The sequence below is a fragment of the Mastigoproctus giganteus genome, chromosome 9 (genome assembly GCF_048544385.1).
Source record: "Mastigoproctus giganteus isolate SK-2022 chromosome 9, ASM4854438v1, whole genome shotgun sequence".
NCBI lineage: Eukaryota > Metazoa > Arthropoda > Arachnida > Uropygi > Thelyphonidae > Mastigoproctus > Mastigoproctus giganteus.
In genome coordinates, this window is record NC_143583.1 from 83,812,409 (window position 1) to 83,826,501 (window position 14,093).

The 14,093-nt window shown below is 36.8% G+C and overlaps 1 long non-coding RNA gene across 1 annotated transcript in view; it reads right to left on the reverse strand.

Annotated features, from left to right (window-relative positions):
• LOC150080506 (uncharacterized) overlaps positions 1-14,093 on the reverse strand; it is a 55,594-nt gene that overhangs the window by 2,028 nt on the left and 39,473 nt on the right. The window contains exon 2 of the long non-coding RNA XR_016547425.1: positions 11,160-11,244. This is a non-coding gene — a long non-coding RNA (uncharacterized LOC150080506). The remainder of the gene's footprint in view (positions 1-11,159; positions 11,245-14,093) is intronic.

The window sequence follows — 14,093 nt, forward strand, 5'->3', positions numbered from 1 at the left end:
AGCATAAAATGATGCCCCTTGTAACCATGTTCCCCATCTTGTGAGAACATGTTTAGATGGGAGAGGAAGAGTAACTGGCATAGTTCTGTAAATTGATAATCTCGAAGGCACTTTTGACAAAATCTTTTTTATACTAGAAATAAGTTTGTTAATTTCACCAAAATTCTCCTGAATTGCCTTTGTCAACCTATGTAAGCCATGGGCTGAGTAAGTAACATGGATTAGATTAGGACAGAAAACTAGTAAAGCAGTAGTGGCTTTTACCATATACAAAACAGTCACTAACAAAAATGCACTCTTTTGCTATGGGCCGATTCTGGCCATATCTGCAGAGAAAAATCTTGCCATTGTAGAGTAATTGACTTTTTTGAGGGCTTTACAAGTAAGTAATTATGGACACAATGTATGAGTGTCTAATTTTCCACTTATAAAATGGGCAATATAGAGGCCACAAATGTCTGTAATTTTCGTCAACAGACATCCCAAATGTAGTTTTCTCTAATACCTTGATGAATTTCATGAATAATGTCATCATAAATAGTATTAAGGTAATTCTTTAAGGTAGATTCATCTGGACAATTTTAACTTATACAATATTTTTCAACAATTGCTTGACTAGATTGTTTAACTTATCGAAAGGGATATTGCTGCTTACCAGGGCCTTTGAAAAATCACTTTTCTCTTCTTTTGAATACATGGGTTCGTTTAACATGACTGATTTGGAAATTTTTCCTTTCTTTTCCTTTGCTTGGCCATAATATGAAATGCTATTTTTCACATGTTGATCGATCTCAAATTTTTTCCTTGCATGAAACGTTCTTTTTGCAAACAACACAGAACACAATAATGACATATATAGTAAAATATTTTCCTGATTGGCAATCACAATTCCATACAGTTTTTTGACAGATTTAATTTTTGGCATTTCATCCAATGTAGCCAATAGCATGAGAATGAATACTAAAATGAAGTTAATTATTTTGCAATATTGCTTGTAATATTTGTGTTATATGCACTAATGACTACAATGGTCACAATATACATTTGCATATAATCCAAAGTCCACCAATTACAAATGATTATACAAGAGAGAGGAGTTTTTTTTTTTTTTTTTGCCTAATTAGAGCACTTTGTGGCAGAACTAGGAAAAAAAATTAATACATATATAAATAAAATACAGCCACTCCCCAGCTTACTTAATACTTGATTCACGGAAATTCTACTTTACGTAAGTTTTGGCTGGCCAGTGTAAACTTAAAAAAAAATCGTGGAAACGTATTTTGCATCCCGTAGGAATAAATGGAGGTATCATGAACATATCATAATGTGAACCCAATAACACATTGTTTTTTTTTTTTTTTTTTGGTAATTTGTTCCAGACCTTGGAAGTTGAAATTTTCGTTATATAACTAAGCTTTTTATCTCTCTAAAAGGTTATTTTTATAATGGAAATCGCACTACACTTTCATCGTTATTATATGTTCTGTTATAAGAATCAATTTTGAATGCCTCTGTGATATTTTACTAAAACACAAAAGGTGACACAAGTAACTACAGACCTGTTAGTTTTACTTGTGTTCTGGGCAAAATAATGGAATCACTGGTTAAAGAAGCATTGCGGGATCATCTAGACAAGACTGCAGTAATAGTTAAGACACAGCATGGGTTTGTTAAAGGGAGGTCTTGTCTGGCCAATTTGATTGGATACTATGATGTGGTCACAAAGGAACTGAATGCCAAAAATAATTTTGATATCATATACTTGGATTTCAGGAAAGCTTTTGATACTGTTGCATATGGAAGACTGGAATACAAATTGGAGAGGTATGGCATTAAGGGTAAGTTGCTATAATGGATAAAGGGATGGTTGAGTGGGAGATGACAGAGAGTGGTATTCAATGGACACTGCTCTTCGTGGACAAATGTTATTAGTGGAGTTCCCCAGGGTTCAGTGTTGGGCCGATTGTTGTTTCCAGTATTTATCAATGATATCGATGAAGGTATATCAGGTTTAGTGTCCAAGTTTGCAGATGATACAAAGGTTGGCAGGGTTGTTAACGACAGTATGCTACTCCAACTGGATATAGATAAGTTGGGAAAATGGGCTGAGAAGTGGCAACTGAAGTTTAACATTGACAAATGCAAAGTACTGCATACGGGTAGCAATAACCAAAGAGAAACATACCAACTGTGTGGTACTACACTCAGGGAAGCGAAAAAGACCTGGGGGTAATTGTGCAGTCAAATATGAAGTTCACTGAGCAGTGCAGACAGGCTGCCAGGGCAGGTCATGGAGTGTTGTCAATGATATATAGGAATTTTGCTAGCAGGGATAGTGAGGTGATTATCCAGTTATACTAGGCAATGGTCAGGCCACACCTAGAGTACTGTGTACAGGTCTGGAGGCCTCATTTTAGGAAGGATGTAGGGTTGCTAGAATGTGTACAAAGAAGGGTAACAAGATTGGTGAGGGGAACAAAGGGGTGCCCTTACCAAGAAAGGCTTAAGTTCTGCAAATTGCAGCGCCTGGAGAGTAGGTATCTGCGAGGTGATCTGACTGAGGTGTATAAGGCCTTCAATGGGTTTAGCAAGCTGAACGCTGATGGGATTCTTCCTCTTGCTCACACTAAGAACCTAAGGGGGCACAGTTTCAAATTGAGGAAACATAGTTGTAGAACAGATGTGCAGAAATTTCCCTTTAGCCAGCAGGTAGTTGATTGGTGGAATAAACTTCCATCTTTTGTTGTGGAAGATGATAGCCTAAATAAATTTAAGGCTGAGCTGGACAGGCATTTGGAATGGATGGAGGGGTGAAATGGGAGGGGTATTTTTTGGCTGATGCTGCATCAGCTTCATTTCTTGCATCGTATGCCTCTACTAATGCTAATTTCTGGAGGTCACGACCATAAAACAATAAAAACAATTTGCATTTCTGGTTTATTGGAATTTTTTTGTTAGTGCGATCTATTATAAATGGGTAGTAAATTCAATCTTATTGCATTTGTGATAATACTGATAACTGGAATTCTGTGGGTTTTTACGTTACAGTATTATAGTGAAATGAGTTCCCCTTCACTGAAATCTTCAATTATATCAAAGACAAATAAACTTTCAGAACCTTCTCTTCATTCCTATATACTTATTACAATGGTGAAAGGAAAAGGACCAAAGGAAAGTGCTAGTGCTGGCAGTGCTAGGAAACGAAACAAAACTGATTTAGAAATGAAGATGATTAATTAAGAAGTACGAAGCAGGACAAAGTTTGTCATCTATTGCACAGAATTAGGTCTCGCTTCTTCAACAGTGAATACTATTTTAAGGGACAGTGCATGTATAAAAGAACATGTTAAAGGATCAAAGCATTTAAGATCAACAGTGATCACAAAACAGCGTTCAGATGCTATATCAAAGATGGAAAAGCTATTAATAATATGGATCGAAAATCAGATTCAGAAGCAAGTGCCCGAGTATAATGGCCATTCAAGCAAAAGCAACAAGTATTTATGAAGATATTAAAGATAAGTACGGCAAACCCCAACCCAAGTTCATGGCAAGCAACAGGTGGTTTAATAGGTTCAAGCAGGTTTGGTTTCCAAAACATTAAAATATGCAGTGAAGTTGCCAGTGCCGATTCTGCAGCTGCAGAGAAATTTTGTGATGAGTTGGAAAAAACCCCTTCTAAGCTCCACAGCCCTTAGCTTCCGCAGCGGCGTGCTTATCAGCTGGAGAGTTAATTCTGGCAATGATGCTCGAAAGGTAAAACTTGCTCACATTATGCCAGTCTCCTCTTTCTTTTTGTAATTTTTCCTGTGCATGAGATAAAAAAAATTGAATAAATAATTCTATTTACATGTTCATTGAACATTTCTTTTTTTGCTTCAATCAAATTTGTGAGTGCTGCATAAGCATTTAGGGAAATTCCAACTTATGCAAAGTTCCACGGAACGCAACCCTTACTTAAGTCGGGGAGTGGCTGTATATATATAAAAATATATAAAGAGGATAGACTATAACAGCAAACATCTTCAGCAGAATACAATCATGAAAGTTTATCCAGGACATAGTGTTTTGTATATATCAACTAATGGAATGTACAGTATTTAACAGGTAAGGAATGTAAAGCATTTAATAAGAAAAATAAAACTTCTTGGCACAATTTATTATTTTTTACTGTAATCATTTTGCGTTAATATTATATTCATTTTAATTTCTGGAGAGTAGCATACGGAAGTGTTCTGTGTATCATACTGAGGTAAATTTCTCTTATTCTTCTACAAATATTGAAATCAACGTAGAACATGTTGTGCATCATAGCTCTGGTTCATATTATCAAAGTGTTTTGGTATATATTTGTGATCTTGCCTTGGAGCAGGAGCACTCCTCAGGATATGAACTGTGTAAATAATGTGCTTTAACTTCTAGTTTGAAGACTGAAGGTACCTGCTGGAGATGAAATCTTTACTCTCCTACTTTTTCTCTGCTATTTTCTTGCTGTTGACTGTTTTTAATGCTTCCCTTTCCTGTTGGATCCCCCCTTCCGTATGCTACTCTCCAGAAATTAAAATATTCATTTTAATTTCTGGAGAGTAGCATACGGAAGTGTTCTGTGTATCATACTGAGGTAAATTTCTCTTATTCTTCTACAAATATTGAAATCAACGTAGAACATGTTGTGCATCATAGCTCTGGTTCATACTATCAAAGTGTTTTGGTATATATTTGTGATCTTGCCTTGGAGCAGGAGCACTCCTCAGGATATGAACTGTGTAAATAATGTGCTTTAACTTCTAGTTTGAAGACTGAAGGTACCTGCTGGAGATGAAATCTTTACTCTCCTACTACTATTCCAATCCTACCCAGTTCCCATACTTCTCCTATCTCATGTATTTCTTCCGTTCCTTCTCTTTTGGCATCTGTCTACAACTTGTCCTAGGTAGATGTAAAAAGATGATAGTAGATCTTGGCTGCCCCCACGTAGCGGGGATGGGATGCGGTGACCAGGTATTGCTGCTTCTCACCTGCTAAGAGCCAGGTGCTGGCAGACAACACAACAGAGCATGTCATTACACTTACACTACAAATGGCTGGCTTTGGCACAAGCTTCTTCACAAGATGTACAACAGCAACTAATGGGGGGGTCTGCCACAATAACACATTATCATTATTATTAGTTATATGGTGCAAGGAAGCCTGAGGCTTTTGCTGCACCAGACAAAAAAAAAAAAAAAAAAATTCTGAGTTACCCTGAGAGAGAGAGAGAGAGAGAGAGAGAGAGAGAGAGAGAGAGAGAGAGAGAGAGAGAGAGAGAAGGAAATCATCAAGAAAGAGAAGAATGATGATATCCAGCTCAGGACCCTGGGGTTGACATGAATATCCCTATTCCATGTCCCCTTTTCATTTAAATCATTTTCGGAATTAAATATACATGCTTAAAATTTTGTTAATTTAACACAGCTATTAACATCATAATAAATAGCACATGTACATTTTATGTCAATATTGTAGAAGTTCAAGGGAAACTGTAACAAAGCATTAGTACTAACTGTATGAACTACATGTTAAACTTAATGTACTTGTTACTTGTTAATATTAACATTAACTCTGTGTTGTATTGTTTCATACCAAGAATAATTAATGATGGTAAGCAGGAGTAAAAATAATTACCAAAAAAAAACTAAATATTCTCTTTTCTCTCCATTTAGTTAAAATGCTATGCATGAATACTTTTATAAGATAAAATATTCAAACGAATGGAGATTTATAAAAAAAACCCGATTGCCTTAATGATAAAGATGAACGTCTAGTATGCATGACATCTTTAAGTACTGGACATGGTTGTGTTGACACAAAAGCTCGCTTAAAATAATAAAAAAAATGCCAACTAAATGGAATAATCCCAGTAAAACTACAGTTGTGTTGCTCCTGGCAGCCACTAGATGTGGTGGCTTTCAGGTTTCCAGGTTAACATTGATTTGTCTGAGATTTTTCAAAATCGATAGATTATTTTTTATTGAACTGTATTCCAATGAAAAATTAAAGGACTGCCAAGTTAAGTCTATATTATAATATGATAAAACTTCACCATTATTTTCGATGTGCATGCTCTATTAATAATTAGTAAATGTTTGGTATGCTGGCTCAAAAATCATCCCACGTAATTCCAGCCCAAATAATTGAAATCATTTCTGCTGTCTCATTTGGAAAAACACCTACTCTTAACAGTTTAGATTATATTCCCTTGCTTATAGGAAAATATTAAACAAGAAGTAAACACATGTAATTAATACTATTATTGCACCATATTGTTGATAAAGTTATAAGAAAAACTGAAAGGAAAAAAAAAAAAATTTTTTTTTTTTTCTGTGGGGGAATGGAAATTACAACAGATGCAACAATCACAAATAAAAAAAAAAATATATGTTCACTTCTTGTTTAATATTTTCCTATAAGCAAAGGAATATAATCTAAACTGTTAAGAGTAGGTGTTTTTCCAAATGAGACAGCAGATATGATTTCAAGTGAATATAAACAGTGAATGAATTTTAATTAAAAATATATATATATTTGTGCTGCACAGCTTCATGTGGTGATAACATGAATTCTGGTAGAATAGGGAAAAAAGGAAAAGCATAATGTTTATTATAAGATAAATAATATAGTACATGAAAATATGGAAGGCATTGGATTTCCAGCACATAGGTTGTCTTGTAATATGGCATAAAAAGCCATTTTAGTAAAAATTTTCACATATTTTTCTATTAAAAAAAGTCCACTTTACATTCCATCACAATCACAATGGTCAGAGGAATTTATAACTAATCATTAACTGTATTAACCAGTCACATGGGCTGAAACATTGTGGCTTTTGCATTCCTGCATTGACCACTCTGCTGTGTTACCACTATTTATGTACCATCAGAGCAGAAAGACAAATTTTTCATTAAGACTAAAATAGTTTTGCAAATTTATAGGAGTTCAATATTCAAACTATATTGTTTCATTCAAAAACGTTTTTTAATGCAACAATATAGTTTGCATATTGGCTTTCACTGTTTTGGCAATTTTAAGAAAAATTATAAATTATTTGTGCAGTGGTCTTTGAAACTGGTAGCAGAATAAGGTACCAACTCAGCAGTACAGGAACTCTGAGACATGGAAATTCGACTTTATGTAAGTTTTTCCCGGCCCATGCAAACTTAAAAAATTGTGGAAACGTATTTTGCATCCCGTAGGAATAAAATAAATACTGTGAAAATATCGTAATGTGAACCCAATAACACATTTTTTTTTTTTTTTTTTGTAATTCGTTCCAAGTCCTTGAAAGTTTCGCTTATTACTAAGCTATTTATCTCTTTAAAAGGTCATATTTATAATGGAAATTGCACTACCCTTTCATCATTATCATATGTTTCCATTATAAGAGTCCATTTTGAACGCCTTTGTGATATTTTTCTGAAGCACATTTCAGGAGTTCATGACCAAAAAACAAAAACAATTTGCACTTTCCGGTTTATTGGGATTTTCTGTTAGTGAATCTAATTATAAATGGGTAGTAAACTCTATCTTATTACATTTGCAATAATACCAATAACTGCAATTGTGTGGGTTCTTATACTATTATGGTGAAATGTGTTCCCCTTCACTGAAATCTTCAATCATATAAAATACAAATTTTCAGAAACTTCTCTTCATTCCTATTTACATATTATAATGATGAAGGGAAAACAACCAATGAGAAGTGCAAGTGCTGGCAGTGCCAGGAAATGAAATAAAATTGATTTAGAAATGAAGATGAAAATGATTAAGAAGTATAAAGCAGGACAAAGTTTGTCATCTATTGCAAGGGAATTAGGTCTCACTGCTTCGACAGTGAATACTATTTTAAAGGATAGTGCACATATAAAGGAAATGTCAAAGGATCAATGCACTTAAGACTGACAGTGATCACAAAACAGCGTTCACATGCCATATCAAAGATGGAACAGCTGTTAATAATATGGATCGAAAATCAGATTCAGAAGCGAGTGCCCCTGAGTCTAATAACCATTCAAGCAAAAGCAACAAGTATTTATAAAGATATCAAGGATAAATAGCGAACCCCAACCAAAGTTCTTGGCAAGCAACGGGTGGTTTAATTGGTTCAAGCATTGCGCTGGTTTCCACATTAAAGTATGTGGTGAAGTTGCCAGTGCCGATTCTGCAGCTGCAGAGAAATTTTGCGATGTATTGGAAAAAATTATTGATGAAGGCTGCTATTCAACGCAGCAAATTTTTAACATCGACGAGACTGCTCTGTATTATAAAAAAATGCCGGATCGAACATACATTGCCAAAGAGGAAAATACAATGCCAGGTTTCAAGGTGTCAAAAGATAGGGCCACGCTCTTGCTTGGGGCTAATGCACGGGATATTACAGATTAAAACCCCTGCTTGTTTACCATTCTGGAAATCCTCGTGCATTTAATGGCATCGATAAAGCCACCCTACCCATGAATTTCCGATCAAAATAGAGAGCATGGATAATAATATCTCTCTTTGAGGATTGGTTTAAATGCTGCTTCATTCCCAATCTTGAAAAATATTGTAAAGACAACAACGTTCCTTTTGAGATTTTGCTTCTAATAAACAATGCTCCTTCTAATAAACAAACATCCTATCCATCTAAATGATTTCAATTCGAACGTGAGAGTCATATTTCTACTGCCAAACATGACTTTGGGTGTTATTTTGAATTTAAAAGCATACTATTTACACACAATATTTGCTCAGGCATTGTCTGCAGTAGATGGTGAGAAAAATTTTACGTTAAGAGACTTTTGGAAATCTTACAATATTTACCATGCCATCTTAAACATTAATAAGGCCTGGGCAGAAATTACTAAAAGTTGTTTAAATGTCACATGGAAGAAAAAAATATGCCTACAGCACGTAAAAGGCTTCAAAGGATTTGAAAAGATGAATCATATGAAGAGGTTACGGATAAGATTGTAAAGGTTGCAGAGCTACTTTCAGTTGGAGGTTGATGCTAAAGACATGGAAGAGTTAGAGGAAGAAGAGAAGGAATTATCTAACGAAGAACTTATTGACTTTCAGGCAACGATAGTGAAAGAAGAAAATGCTGACAAAGCTCAAGATGAACCAAATGAGGAGCCGATGTAAGTTGGTATGATCACAGTAGAGAGAAGAGTAGAATAGCAATCAGGAATCAAGGAATTCAGCTAAATTAATAAGTTGTGTGTATAAGAATACTGTTTGTGATTGATGTTCTTATATATGCTTTATTCTTGTGTATACCGGGTGTCTCAAAAATATTGGTACAAACATTTAGGGGAGATAGATAACATCTATAGGAATGCGAATCACATAGGAACCCATAACTGGAAACATCACCGTAAGTCAGTAGACGGTGCTGTTCATCAGTTTGCGAGAGGGAAAATTTCTGGTTTACTCATTCAAGCAGTAGTTGCTGCACGAAGAGCATGCATCAATATATGAACTGTGAGCTGGCAGACATGCACCTAGTGTATGGATAAAGCAGAGGGCAATGGATGAGCCGCTCAACCCATTTATGGAGAACGCTTCCCAGAAGATGTACCGGACCACCGTTTGTGTGCACCAAAATATGTGCGATTATGGATCATTTAGAGGTAACAGGAATAGTGCAGGCAGACCACGTTCGACGCGAATTCCCGGCATGGAAGAAAGTGTGTTGAATGCCATCCAGAATAATCCTACTACCAGCACAGTGCCATTGCCTCTGCCTTAGGAGTGTCTCGTTGCAGTGTACAGCGTATCTGGCACGATTCCTTACACCCCTTTCATCTCCAAAAGGTTCAGTTACTGCTCCCCCAAGATCATCCTGCACGTGTGGCTTTTGCGCAGTGGTTTCTCCAAGAAAGTGTTCAAGTCTTGAATTTTCCAGCCTATGTTTTGGTCACGGATGAAGCTTATTTCACTCGGGAAGGCTTATTCAATCAGCACAATGCTCATGTGTGGGCTCACGACAACCCACACGGCGTGCGTCCCCATGTGGCACAACATCGCTTCGCAATAAATGTGTGGGCAGGTATGGTCGGTGACTGCTTAGTCGGCCCATACCTGTTACCATCCCACATGAACTCCGCTAAATATTGGATCTTTCTTGGACAAGTTCTACCAGGGTTACTTGACGATGTTCCAGCAAATGTGAGATGCAACATTTGGTTTCAACATGATGGGGCGCCTGCCCATTATGAAAGGTGTGATCGTGACCATTTGAACAGGCGTTTTTTGGGCGTCGATGGATTGGCCGTGGTGGACCCATTGCCTGGCCCCCACGCTCACCTGATTTATCGAGGCTTGATTTCTTTCTGTGGGGGGGAGGCACTCAAATCTATCGTGTATGAATCACCTCTGGAGACGGAAATGGATCTCGTGGTGAGACTCGTCTGCGCTGTTGCTACTGTCAAAGAAACTCCAGGTGTGTTCGACCGTGTCCACCAATCCATGCTGCATCGGTGTCACGCATGCATCGCGTCTCATGGTGGAACCTTCGAGCATCTGTTGTAACATCATGAAATGCATCCATCTCGTACTCCATTGTTAATATTATGTCAAATAAATGTTTGCCACTAATTACTGTCTTGTGTCATTTTTGCTTCTTGTGCCTCTGCTACTACTTTCCCATGGCATTTCCTGTTATGGGTTCCTATGCGATTCACATTCCTTTAGATGTTACCTACCTCCCCTAAACATTTGTACCAGTATTTTTGAGACACCCTGTATATGTGTGAAAAATAGAACCTGTTAATTGAGAAAAGAACTGTGGGTCTGCTGGAGGTTTACATGAAGGAAATAAATTAGTGTTTTTTATACAGTGCATCAGCATCTTAGGCTATATTGTACCAGTGTACTGTGTGTGTACACAAGCTGATGTGCATTGTGTGGTCTGAAAAAAAAAAAATATATATATATCACAGAATAACTTGAGAAATATTATTCAGGATTTCAACCCAGTTATCTCTGAATGAGTGAAAAGTGGCAAAACGATGACTATATTGTAATGGCATACTGTAACAGAATGTGGGCTTAGTGAAGAAATTTCTGAGTGAGAAGGGCAACGGTATGAGATATTATGGTGAAATAGATAACATGAATAAATTTGCCAAATATAATTTTACCTGCAGAATGTGGGAAGATAAAAAGACCATAGCTCAAGACACCATCTTCTAGAAACACCACTGACCAGAAAACATCCTAAGGAAGCTGCAAGAAAAAACTGATTATTGGGTGAAAGAACATGGGGTATAACTGATTAACACTAATCAATTCATAAAATATTTTATACAGTAAGATGTAAACCAAATGTAATACATATAATAAATAAATAATTAATGCCAACTACAAAAATAAGGTTGCAAAATCATGCTCATCAAATTAGTATAAAATGATTCTTATATGAAGAATTTAAAAACAACAGGAGTTTTCTGCACCCATTCAAAAACTTCAATTATTTTGCGCATTTATATGTATCTGGATATATTTCTATGTGGGCACATCTAGAATAGCATCTGTGGCTAGAAGATATTATTTATAAATAGTGACCAGATTTTATGCAATAGTGCAAGGAAGCCACAAGCTTTTGCTGCACTGACTGAAAAAAAAAAAAAAAGAGCAAATTATTTGCTCTTTCCTCCTCCCACATAGGTAACTATCCAGTTGACCTTTGAATCTATTCAAACTGTCAGCCTCAACTACCTGTGACGGCAACCTGTTCCAGCAATCAATGACTTGTTGGCTAAAAGAAAACTTCGTTTATACCCCCCTCCACCAAGTTCTGGAATTCTCTATAACAATAAAAATTCCACCTTCATTAATTTTACTAATCTCTCTCAGGCCCTTATAAATCTAAATCAAGTTCCCTCTAAGATAACTAGTTACCAAGCTCTGTAGTCAATCAGTCTTTCCTTGTACAGTCATCCTTTTGCCATTCTCACTATGGGATTTGTCCATCTTTGGATCCTTTCAAGAAGCTCAGTCTTTTTTTAGATGAGGTCTCCACACTTGGACACACCATTCTGAATGCAGTCTTACAATTTCTTTATAGAGTGGGATTATGACATCCCTATTTGAATAGGATATTGTTTGATAAATCATCGAAAGGACACCATGGACTTTCCTGCCCACCTGTTCACACTGCTCAGAGAACTTCACGTCTGCCCATACCAAAACTCCCAGATCTCATTCTTCTCCTTTGTCCTTTCTTTCCAGTAATCCCAACTTCACTGTGTTTTTTTAATTCAAACTTAGCAAGTTGGAAAGTTATTTTGAGATGCTATTCCCCAAGTGTAAGACCATGCATCTTGCAGTATTAAAATATAGCAGCCAATTCTTTGACAATTCTTGAAACCTGTTCAAGTCATCCTGAAGAAGTGCTGCTTGGCAGTGATCATTAACAACTCTCCCAATCTTTACATCATTTGCAAATTTTATATCATGCCAGCTATCCCTTCATCAATATCGTTTATGTATATTAGAAACAAGTGGTCTAAGAACTGATCTTTTGGGAACTCCACTCCTGCATTACACCAATCTAAAGAATATCCATTAATCACAAACCAACCCTCTGCCTCTCTGCAATTCATCTTAGAAAACTTTCTAGTAATCCCAACATGTTCCAGCTTACAAAGTACACTATCTCATGAGGGGCTGTGCCAAATGCCTTTCTAAAATCCAAATAAACTGTCAAAATTGCTTCCACATCCAACTAATGAGTAACTATGTCAAAAAAAAAAAAAAGCTCAGCAGGTTAGTTAAACATGATTTTTAACATGAATTTAACCATTAAAACCAGTCTGTAGTTACCAACTTCGATCTCAGAATTGTATTTATTAGCAATACATTAACACTTCTCCAATCCAAAGGAATCTCTCCCTTGTCCAGTCATGCCCTCATAATTAGCCTCAATGGTTCAATATTCTCTCTGGCCACCTCCTTCAAAATTATTGTGTATATGTCATCAACTCCAGAGGAGCCTTACTTATCTTCAGGCTTGAAAGTTTTTCTAATACACAGTCATAAGTAATTCTGATATCACTAATTTCATGTCTCAGCCTAACTCATACAGCCTCAAGCATGAAGAGTCTTTTGTCAGTAAAGATTGATGCGAAGAATCTATTCAATTCATCAGCAACATCAGCTGGGTTATCTAAGACTTTCCCCCACACCTAATGCACAAGGGTCTGATCTGATTTGCTTCTTCCTCTTTGTACTGGCATACACAAAAAACTCCTTTCCATTCTTTACTCTCTTAGCCAATGCTTTCTCATACTTAGCCTTGGACTCCATAACCTTTTCTCTGATAAAAGGTAAAGTGCAGCCATTATCAACCCACTGCAGGATGGAAGCCTCCTCAACAATTCATGCTGAGGGAAATGGACCATAATCTGCCACGCTGGTCCAGTACGGGTTGGCAGATCGACCGTATTCAGCAGTCAGGGGCTTGAACCCCAGTCTACTCAAAGAGCGTGTGCTACCGCACTCCCGCTCCTGACCACTCAGCTACGGCTACTGAGGGAAATGGACCATAATCTGCCACGCTGGTCCAGTATGGGTTGGCAGATCGACCGTATTCAGCAGTCAGGGGCTTGAACCCCAGTCTACTCAGAGAGCGTGTGCTACCGCACTCCCGCTCCTGACCACTCAGCTACGGAGGCCTTTTACAAATCAATTTGGAGCTGTTGCAAGCTTCAGTACTTTTCATTGTTCAGTAAATGCTACCCTTTTAGATTGGCCAGCTCCAAATTCATGCATCACGGCATCCACTCGTACATTATTTTCTTAATGATATATAGGGCGGCCATAATTTAAGTATCCCTATTCAGAGCTCTCCGTAGCTCTAAGTAATAAGTGGAATGCCACCAAAATTAGTAAGTAAACTATTCAAGGCATGGGGAGAAGTATCCACCGAAAAAAAAAAAAAAAAGTTCAAAAATCTGCCAATAGGGGGATAAATGGCGCTGTACAAGAGGAAAGGTGACAAAGCATTAGCATTAGTAGAGACATATGATGCAAGAAAGCAAGCTTATGCAGCATCAGCCAAAAAAAAAAAAAAA